This window comes from Bufo gargarizans, chromosome 2 (assembly GCF_014858855.1).
Source record: "Bufo gargarizans isolate SCDJY-AF-19 chromosome 2, ASM1485885v1, whole genome shotgun sequence".
Classification (NCBI taxonomy): Eukaryota; Metazoa; Chordata; class Amphibia; order Anura; family Bufonidae; genus Bufo; species Bufo gargarizans.
The window spans coordinates 94,691,150-94,702,624 of record NC_058081.1 but is presented as its reverse complement, the minus strand read 5'-3'; positions in this window follow the sequence as shown (position 1 = coordinate 94,702,624).

Genomic DNA, 11,475 nt, shown 5'->3' with positions numbered 1-11,475 from the left:
CATAATTGTCTTATAGGTGCAGGTCTCACCTCTTGAACCCACAACTACCTAGAGAATGGAGCCCCATCTCCTAGTCATTGTGAATGAAGGGATTGCTGTTGTTCATGCGCGACTCTCACCCTTCACCACTCTTCTGTGGGAGATTTGAAAATAGCTGTGTGCTCCCCTTTTTTCAGAACTTCCAAAGAAGTGAAATAGCTGAGTAAGCATGCTCAGCTATTTTTGTCTTGGGATGGCTTAGTCATGGTCAAAAGTGTTGAGCGAATCAAGCTTAGGATCCAAGATCCAAAGTCAATTCGCTCAAAACTTTGTTTTAATGCCGTACGAAAATCTGTCTCCATACAGAATCCAAACGTATGGGCTTTGGCAAGGTGAATTTCGAATACTTCGGTGAGTAACTTCAGACTTCAATTTTTAAACTTGAAAACCATTTTAAAACTTGGATCTGAAGTCAAATTCGGGACCTCGTTACCGAAGTCAACTTCATATTCAAATTGTAAACTAGTTTTCAAGTTAAAAAATCGAAGTCCGAAGTTATTCACCACTCAACACTATTCAAAGCCAAAGACACTTTGGCACTGGAGTATCGAATAGCGTAACTTCAGTCTAAGGCCTCATGCACACGACCGTATGTATTTTGCGGTCCTCAAAAAATAACGGATGACGTCCATGTGCATCCCGTATTTTGCGGAACGGAACAGCTGGCCCCTAATAGAACAGTCCTATCCTTGTCTGTAATGCGGACAATAATAGGACATGTTCTATTTTTTTGCGGAACGGAAATACGGACATACGGAAATGGAATGCACATGGAGTAACTTCCGTTTTTTCTTCCGGACCCATTTAAATGAATGGTTCTGTATACAGTCCGCAAAAAAGAAACGGAACAGACGCGGAAAGAAAATATGTTTGTGTGCATGAGCCCTAACAGCAAGATAAAAAGACAAATGATGTTTCTACAAAGTCTGAGCTGAAATATGAGTCCATCTGCATATGTGATGTCACATTTACAACAGAGGAATGGCTGGCATTAGTTATCTTGGTTCCAAACCTACATTAGAAGAACGTGCTATTTTAATATTTGTGCAGATTGTCATTATGGCATAGAGGACATAGAACATCCAGATACAGCCTATTTCTCTGCTATATTGAAAAATAATTGCAGGCAAAGCTTTGTAATGAATTAATATCACAAAGAATCATTTGGCGGCTCTTGACCAGCAAATGGGACATATTTAATGTATTTTCCTACATGAAGTAAGACCCATGATAAACAATGTTCTTCAATTGCAGCTCATCTGAGAGGGTCGGTAGAATAATAAATTAAACGCCTATATATCTGGAAAGTGTTTGTGCTCCCATGTAATCCATCTGTAGTAACTCAGCTTCATATCTGCTTTGAGAGATACAGGGCCATTAATGGAGATAATGATGGATGATGATGGCAATCTCCATGAATGTAATTACTCTGCAGTCCTAAGACTAAATCATTGGTAATAACTGTTGGGATATGTGGTTTTCATACTGACATTCTTTATTTCCATGGTCACAATTATGTTAAACTCTATACTGTAATTCAGCAAGTCCCACATGTCTTGCTATTCATCATTGTGGACCTAAGGTTTCAAGGCTTGTTGCAGTGATGAGTTCATGGCTTCAATTCTAGTCTCAGCATGGAGTCTACATGTTCTTCCTAAGTCTCTGCTTGTTCCTCGTGTTCCTTTTCCTCTCAATGTCCAAAAATATACCTACAGCAGATGTATTAGCTTTTCATTAAAGGGAATCTGTCGCCAGGAAATTCAGCTCAGAATGTAATTCCCTTGACTTAGTGATCCATTGATTCATTCGGAGAAAAAGTGCTTTTAATCCACATGCAAATGAGCGGTTAAGTGCACCGAGGGCAGACTCAATGTGCACATATTACCTCTGCCAGCACCTTCCTCTTCTTCTTGATTGACAGGGCAAGGTTTTTGCATAGTCATCTCACCTGGTCCTGTCAGTCAAGAAGAAGAAGAGGGCCTACTAGAAGAGGCAGGAATCCAAGCAGAAGTCCTAGAGCTGGGATGGGGCAACCCCACTAAAAGCTATTGGTACCTAATTTTCTGAGGACAGGACAGTTCTAGCATGAATTTTCCTCCAAAGGGGATATAAATACACTACGTGCAGAATTATTAGGCAAATGAGTATTTTGACCACATCATCCTCTTTATGCATGTTGTCTTACTCCAAGCTGTATAGGCTCGAAAGCCTACTACCAATTAAGCATATTAGGTGATGTGCATCTCTGTAATGAGAAGGGGTGTGGTCTAATGACATCAACACCCTATATCAGGTGTGCATAATTATTAGGCAACTTCCTTTCCTTTGGCAAAATGGGTCAAAAGAAGGACTTGACAGGCTCAGAAAAGTCAAAAATAGTGAGATATCTTGCAGAGGGATGCAGCACTCTTAAAATTGCAAAGCTTCTGAAGCGTGATCATCGAACAATCAAGCGTTTCATTCAAAATAGTCAACAGGGTCGCAAGAAGCGTGTGGAAAAACCAAGGCGCAAAATAACTGCCCATGAACTGAGAAAAGTCAAGCGTGTAGCTGCCAAGATGCCACTTGCCACCAGTTTGGCCATATTTCAGAGCTGCAACATCACTGGAGTGCCCAAAAGCACAAGGTGTGCAATACTCAGAGACATGGCCAAGGTAAGAAAGGCTGAAAGACGACCACCACTGAACAAGACACACAAGCTGAAACGTCAAGACTGGGCCAAGAAATATCCTAAGACTGATTTTTCTAAGGTTTTATGGACTGATGAAATGAGAGTGAGTCTTGATGGGTCAGATGGCTGGATTGGTAAAGGGCAGAGAGCTCCAGTCCGACTCAGACGCCAGCAAAGTGGAGGTGGAGTACTGGTTTGGGCTGGTATCATCAAAGATGAGCTTGTGGGGCCTTTTTGGGTTGAGGATGGAGTCAAGCTCAACTCCCAGTCCTACTGCCAGTTTCTGGAAGACACCTTCTTCAAGCAGTGGTACAGGAAGAAGTCTGCAAGGTAAGAAAAACATGATTTTCATGCAGGACAATGCTCCATCACACGCGTCCAAGTACTCCACAACGTGGCTGGCAAGAAAGGGTATAAAAGAAGAAAATCTAATGACATGGCCTCCTTGTTCACCTGATCTGAACCCCATTGCAAAGATGTGGTCCATCATCAAATGTGAGATTTACAAGGAGGGAAAACAGTACACCTCTCTGAACAGTGTCTGGGAGGCTGTGGTTGCTGCTGCACGCAATGTTGATGGTGAACAGATCAAAACACTGACAGAATCCATGGATGGCAGGCTTTTGAGTGTCCTTGCAAAGAAAGGTGGCTATATTGGTCACTGATTTGTTTTTGTTTTGTTTTTGAATGTCAGAAATGTATATTTGTGAATGTTGAGATGTTATATTGGTTTCACTGGTAAAAATAAATAATTGAAATGGGTATATATTTGTTTTTTGTTAAGTTGCCTAATAATTATGTACAGTAATAGTCACCTTCACACACAGATATCCCCCTAAAATAGCTAAAACTAAAAACAAACTAAAAACTACTTCCAAAAATATTCAGCTTTGATATTAATGAGTTTTTTGGGTTCATTGAGAACATGGTTGTTGTTCAATAATAAAATTAATCCTCAAAAATACAACTTGCCTAATAATTCTGCACTCCCTGTATGAAAGAAGCATTACTTACCCATTTAGTTGCCTGAAGTTCTAGCAACACCACTCAAGTATTCCTTGCCAGTCACTGTTTGCTTCACTGCATCAATGACATGACTATAAACCCACGTAACTGCATCAGCCAATGCCTGGACTCATCAGACTTATGCCATATACTGCTGAGGCCAGTGACTGCTACAATGGTCACATGGATAGACATGCAGCATGCTGTAGGGGCATGTGTGAGTGTAGGTGGCTGAATGGGAGTACTCCTGGTTCTGACATTCCCTGGACTCGTGCACTGATGGGAAGGGCATCATTTTCTTCCCTCTGGGGCACACTGGTTCTGGGGTTCTCCACCCTGAAGACGGTAGAGGTGCCCTTGGTGTTGAGGGTTTTACAGTGAAATGCAGGGTCCCAGGTCTTGTAATGCCAACCGTTTGCAGTGTGGTAGTAGTGTGGGAAGCAATGATGAGGTCAGGATAGTTTCAACAGCTTCACTGTTAGAGATGGCCTTGCGGTTCGCCCGGCGGTCGTTTTGCGGTGAACTTTGCTCATTCGTGATTCGCCGAACGGGCGAACATGTGGCGATGTCCGCTGGCGCCATATTCTTTTACATTGTGAAGAACTTTGACCCATGACACATCCATCAGGTGGTACAGGACAGCCAATTGAGACGTTTCAGCACATGGACCTACCCCCTACCTTATAAATAAACCCGATCTGGTCGCCATTTTACATTCAGTCTTTTGCCAGTGTAGGGAGAGGTTGCCGTATGGAGCAGGGACAGACTTAGGGACACTACACACTAGCTAATAGGACCATAAAAGTCCTTTAAAGGACTGGTATAGGTGTGCTATCGATAGGTGTGACTTACTGAGGGGTGTAATATACTTATAATATACTTTCTAACATAGAAAGTATATTATAGTGCATTTGTATTGTGCAGCAGTTGTGTGCGGTTCTGCTGAGATACTGTAGCTATATACAGGGACAAACGCTATTGGAACAAATAATTTCTACTGGTGTTATATACCAGTTGCCCCCCAAAAAAACTGATTGAAGCAGGGGTGTTATATACCAATGATATACTTTCTATATAGTGCATTTGGGTAGTGCAGCATTGATTTGCGGTTTTGCTGCGTTACCGCAGCTACACAGAGTGACAAATGCCATTGGAACAAATAATTTCTACTGGTGGGATATACCAGTTGCCCCCCCAAAAAAGTGAAAAAAAAAGTGGCCTACAGTAACATTTTTATCCATTGACCGCATAATGTACCTCCAGCCACATAATCAGAATTTCTTTCATGTCAGGTTAATACCTAATTTTTAAGGCCCGTACCCCCGTGGCCTAAAATAAAAAATTTCTAGGCTCCAACAGGGCACATTTCAGAGAATTTCCCTTTAAGATGCATAAAAATGGCCCCTGATTAAGATACATATTTTTTGTTGGAATTTTTGTCATTGATCCCCCTCTACTATGTCACTGTCCATGTTGTGGGACTATTTGTGCACTTCTACTAAGTATTTGGTGGCTGCAAATATGATCTTAAGGTTTTTCAGGTTCGCCTGTTATTAAAGTGAATGGGGCCCGGCGCGAACATGCGGTTTGCGAACATTTGATCGCGTACGCTAACCATCCTGGCAGATGTTCGTCCATCACTGTTTTTCCCTGCAACAGTAAATGGATAAGTCACACAGGCATAGTGTATATCAAATTCAGTTTCCACAGTTGATATGTAATTCCCAAGGCTGCGTATGATGAAGGACTAGTCTTTTTCCCTTCTTAGTCAAATTGTGCAATCTTTCTTTTTCCAGCTTAAGAGGTGCAATATCTCTTTCTCTAGCTATAATTAGGTACCCCAGTATCCTCAGTGGAATACAATATAGTGATAAGCTGGAAGCTTGTTATTCTCCCACCACTTGCATGGATGCCTTTTACCTCAATGTGAGTGCTTTTACCTTTCTGTGACCAAATGTTCAGCAATTCTCCTGTGTATGCTCACTAGAATTGTCCCAATTTGTTTATGTACTCCACAGGGAAAGAATATTTACTAGGGTTCTGCTCCACCCAGTATAACTGTAGACTTCATTCTATTTCCTCCTAGAGAGGAAAGGGTGGTGCCAGCCCTGCCTAGTTACCTGGGAACCTCCCACTCCATAGACAGCCTCATGCACACGACTGTTGTCAGCTGGTTCCAGTATTGTGGACCACAAACCACAGGTCCACAATATATGGGCACCGGCTGTTTGCATCATTTAGTTGAATGGGTCCGCAATCTGAAAGGTGAGGTGTGGAACGGAGGCACGGAACCCCACGGGAGAACTACGGAGTGCTTCCATGGGGTTTATGTCCATGCTTCCGTCGGATGTGAATGGGTCCTGCATACGCATATGGCGGCCCTACGGTTGCTGCCCATGCATTGCGGACTGCAATTTGCAGCACGGGCCAAGCCGGCACACGTTCGTGTGCATGAGCCTCAAAGGACATAATACACAACATAATGCATGAACTACAATGACATTATGACATTCACCACTTTGCAGTGAGGACACTGCATACAGGCACTTCACCGCTACAGCCAAGTAAACAGAGACCAGCAGTGAGGACTGGGGCTGCTGCTGCTGCTGGAGAGATGGGGAAGACGCAAGAAAATTAGGCTTTGTTTATTGTTTTCTCACATTTCCCCTTTGGCAATTTTTGTCCCAACTCAGAAAGCCCCTTTACCACACTGTGCCATGCCTAGTTCAGACCCTCAGGAGGTGGAAATGACTCTGGGATTCTCTCTTTTGTGTTCTCGGAGCCTATGCGCCATGCTCATGTGCCTGGATCGTTCCTTCGAGATAATATTATGTAGTCAATGCAGTAAATGCCTTTATCCTTGGAATATCTTGTTGGGAATATATTGGGAAGTAATGAGATATGTCTGATGTTTGCCAAAGCCGACAACACAGAACCCTAAAACATGTTCCCTTTCGTCACATTTCCACCGCCAGTATGGTGCAACAGCTGTGTAGAGCATATTCCGTTTATTACAGAACCATTGACAGTCTGCCCAGCCAAACATCCAGATTAATGCCTGAATTGAGTAATTAATGATAGTGACTCTTTATGCATGGTGAATTTACATCAAGTTGAGAGTGTATTAAATCATGAAAATAATGGCATCTGGGCTGTGGCATAACAGCAAGAGAATATAATCCATTTGTCTTTCCTTTCATTTTGTCTTTGTGTGCCAGAGGAACTTTGTAATTCTGAAATAATAATTCTCAGAGATTTCATCTTCACCATAACCAATTAAATATTTCAGATCAAATATCTTTTGTAACCTTGCGGTCTTTACCCATCCCCGTTATAATTACAGATCATGTGCAAATAAAATGAATAATTTGTTGTGGGTATTCTTTGCTTGACCTTTTGCCTGGCAGCACATTGCGTGCCCTTGAATGATCATAAATTAACTAAAGCAGTGTAGCAAGGTTAAAATAGATTTTAGGCTCTAAAATTTATAACTATAACATAAAATATATACGAAGACATAAAACTTATATATTTTTTCTTAGCCATCATCTTATGTGCTTGGATAAGAACATGTATTAAGAATAAAGTACAAGACTAAAAGTCTGGATGAATGCCCTAACATATATGCTCATGCAGGCATTTTCTTTTACTTCATTTACATACAGAACAGACCAAAAGTTTGGACACCTTCTCATTCAAAGAGTTTTCTTTATTTTCATGACTATGAAAATTGTAGATTCACACTGAAGGCATCAAAACTATGAATTAACACATGTGGAATTATATACATAACAAAAAAGTGTGAAACAACTGAAAATATGTCATATTCTAGGTTCTTCAAAGTAGCCACCTTTTGCTTTGATTACTGCTTTGCACACTCTTGGCATTCTCTTGATGAGCTTCAAGAGGTAGTCACCTGAAATGGTTTTCACTTCACACGTGTGCCCTGTCAGGTTTAATAAGTGGGATTTCTTGCCTTATAAATGGGGTTGGGACCATCAGTTGCGTTGTGGACAAGTCAGGTGGATACACAGCTGATAGTCCTATTGAATAGACTGTTAGAATTTGTATTATGGCAAGAGAAAATCAGCCAAGTAAAGAAAAACGAGTGGCCATCATTGCTTTAAGAAATGAAGGTCAGTCAGTCCAAAAAATTGGGAAAACTTTGAAAGTGTCCCCAAGTGCAGTCACAAAAACCATCAAGCGCTACAAAGAAACTGGCTCACATGCGGACCGCCCAAGGAAAGGAAGACCAAGAGTCACCTCTGCTGCGGAGGATAAGTTCATCAGCCTCAGAAATCGCAGGTTAACAGCATCTCAGATTATAGACCAGGTCAATGCCACACAGAGTTCTAGCAGCAGACACATCTCTAGAACAACTGTTAAGAGGAGACTGTGTGAATCAGGCCTTCATGGTAGAATATCTGCTAGTAAACCACTGCTAAGGACAGGCAAAAAGCAGAAGAGACTTGTTTGGGCTAAAGAACAGCAAGGAATGGACATTAGACCAGTGGAAATCTGTGCTTTGGTCTGATGAGTCCAAATTTGAGATCTTTGGTTCCAACCACCGTGTCTTTGTGCGATGCAGAAAAGGTGAACGGATGGACTCTACGTGCCTGGTTCCCACCGTGAAGCATGGAGGAGGAGGTGTGATGGTGTGGGGGTGCTTTGCTGGTGACACTGTTGGGGATTTTTTCAAAATTGAAGGCATGCTGAACCAGCATGGCTACCACAGCATCTTGCAGCGGCATGCTATTCCATCCGGTTTGCGTTTAGTTGGACCATTATTTATTTTTCAACAGGACAATGACCCCAAAGACACCTTCAGGCTGTGTAAGGGCTATTTGACCATGAAGGAGAGTGATGGGGTGCTGCGCCAGATGACCTTGCCTCCACAGTCACCGGACCTGAACCCAATCGAGATGGTTTGGGGTAAGGCTACTTTCACACTAGCGTTCGTCGGTCCGCTCGTGAGCTCCGTTTGAAGGGGCTCACGAGCGGACCCGAACGCAGCCGTCCAGCCCTGATGCAGTCTGAATGGAGCGGATCCGCTCAGACTGCATCAGTCTGGCGGCGTTCAGCCTCCGCTCCGCTCGCCTCCGCACGGGCAGGCGGACAGCTGAACGCTGCTTGCAGCGTTCGGGTGTCCGCCTGGCCGTGCGGAGGCGTGCGGATCCGCCCAGACTTACAATGTAAGTCAATGGGGACGGATCCGTTTGAAGATGCCACAATATGGCTCAATCTTCAGGCGGATCCGTCCCCCATTGACTTTACATTGAAAGTCTGGACGGATCCGTACGAGGCTATTTTCACACTAAGCTGTTATATGCTAAAATAATGCAGACGGATCCGTTCTGAACGGAGCCTCCGTCTGCATTATTATGATCGGATCCGTTCAGAACGGATCCGATCGAACGCTAGTGTGAAAGTAGCCTAAGCTGGACCGCAGAGTGAAGGCAAAAGGGCCAACAAGTGCTAAGCGTCTCTGGGAACTCCTTCAAGACTGTTGGAAGACCATTTCAGGTGACTACCTCTTGAAGCTCATCAAGAGAATGCCAAGAGTGTGCAAATCAGTAATCAAAGCAAAAGGTGGCTACTTTAAAGAACCTAGAATATGACATATTTTCAGTTGTTTCACACTTTTTTGTTATGTATATAATTCCACATGTGTTAATTCATAGTTTTGATGCCTTCAGTGTGAATCTACAATTTTCATAGTCATGAAAATAAAGAAAACTCTTTGAATGAGAAGGTGTGTCCAAACTTTTGGTCTATACTGTAGCTTCACTATATATTGAGTATAGTTGCAACCATTCTCATGCAAATGCAATACAACAGTTCTATATGCAGTGGGGTACCTCCAATGGAGGCACACCATGCAGCTGCTATGGGGATTGTGGAGAAAAGTGGCCTGGCCATGGAAGAACGGCCCTGCCCCCTAATTACACTTAATTTAGGCTCATGAATGCCCCAAGTCCCTGCCTGGGGCTCGGCCCCCACCTTATAGTTCTCTGTTACCAGTTTTCTGTGATCAGGGACCCCCCGTCCCCTTGCCCAGCACATTAGTGGCTGGCTGCCTCGCCCAAATCCCTATGAGCACTGGCTTTGCGTGTTGTCTAAGTAGTATGGTACATTGTATAATATGCAGCAGCAGACACAGTTCATGGGGTGTATGGTACACTACATAATACACAGCAGCAGGCACAGTTCATGGGGTGCGGGTATGGCATACTATATAATACAGAGCAGCAGGCTCAGTTCAAGGGTTGGGGGTTGTGGAATGCTATATAATACTCAGCAGCAGGTACAGTTCATGGACGGTATGGCATAATATATAATACATAGCACCAGGCACAGTTCATGGGGTGCGGATATGGCATACTATATAATACAGAGCAGCAGGCACAGTTCAAGGGTTGGAGGTTGTGGAATGCTATATAATACTCAGCAGCAGGTAGAGTTCATGGGAGGTATGGCACACTATATAATATGCAGCAAAAGGCCCAGTTCATGGGGGGGTATGGCATACTATATAATACGTAGCACCAGGCACAGTTCATGGGGTGGAATGGCATACTATATAATACGCAGCAGCAGGCACAGTTCATGGGGTGGAGGTATGGTATACTATATAATACTATTACTTATATAAATATCCACAAGGTATCTTAGTATAATAAAATATCAAACTTTATTTCATAGTATATAAAACAATGTTTAAAAAAAAAAACTGCATCAGATATAACAAAAGGACCCCATATCAAATAAGTACTAAACATGAGAGTCACAGTATATTATAGCATAATCTATATATTATACATTGATAGGTCTAGGTACATAAAAATCTTCACCAAAATAGGGATGTCAAGCTAGATAGTATAAATAACAAAGTAGTCAATCATAAATGTCTATCTGGAAAGCATATGCAAAAAATCTAGCTACTACTAACAATCATTTATCCATACAAACCAATGTAAAGAGACCTCACATCCCCGTGTCATTTTCCAAGAGGAATATTCCAGAGAGTCAACTCATGTAGCTACTATGGTGCGCTGGATTGGTCTTACTCTCGTTGCTATTAGTTGTTGAGAGTCTGTGCAAGACTTCTCTTACCAGAGGAAAAGCAGCAATAGCGAGTGTCTTATGCAGGAGTAAATGTTAACTGTTTTATATTAAGCATGAAGCACGTGTCCCTTTACATTGGAGTAGGTATAGTCAGAATTAGCATCAAAATTTGGGGTACTAATTAAGATGAGGTCAGATTAAAAAAAGTAGTGCCACCTGGACTAAACTCTCAAAAGTGCAATTACAGATGGCATGTACAGTGTATATGAATGAAGGAAGCGTCAGATCGAGGGGATTTGCCTGGCCACATGACCTTCCATTAGCGGCCATCTTATGGACAGGACCTCTGTGTGGACAGCACAAAAGACTTTCTAAACAAGGGAGTATACCTGCTAAAATATAGAAAATAGTACTCGGGCCAAACACATCGTGATATTCGGGTGATCGACCGAGCACCCGAGTTTAATGGAAGTCAATGGGAGAACCCGAGCATTAAACCAGGTACCCCCTGCTCTGAAGAGGGGAGGATGCCTGGTTCATAACAAAATTCTGAAATTGTTGGTAACACCACCGAAATGGTTCTGTAACAGCATGGGGAGGATGTATGGATGCATCTTGGACTCGCTGGTCGCTGCTGGGAACTATGTTGTTGCTGATCTGACCATCTAAAACATTATGGGCGGTGGCCTGCTGCC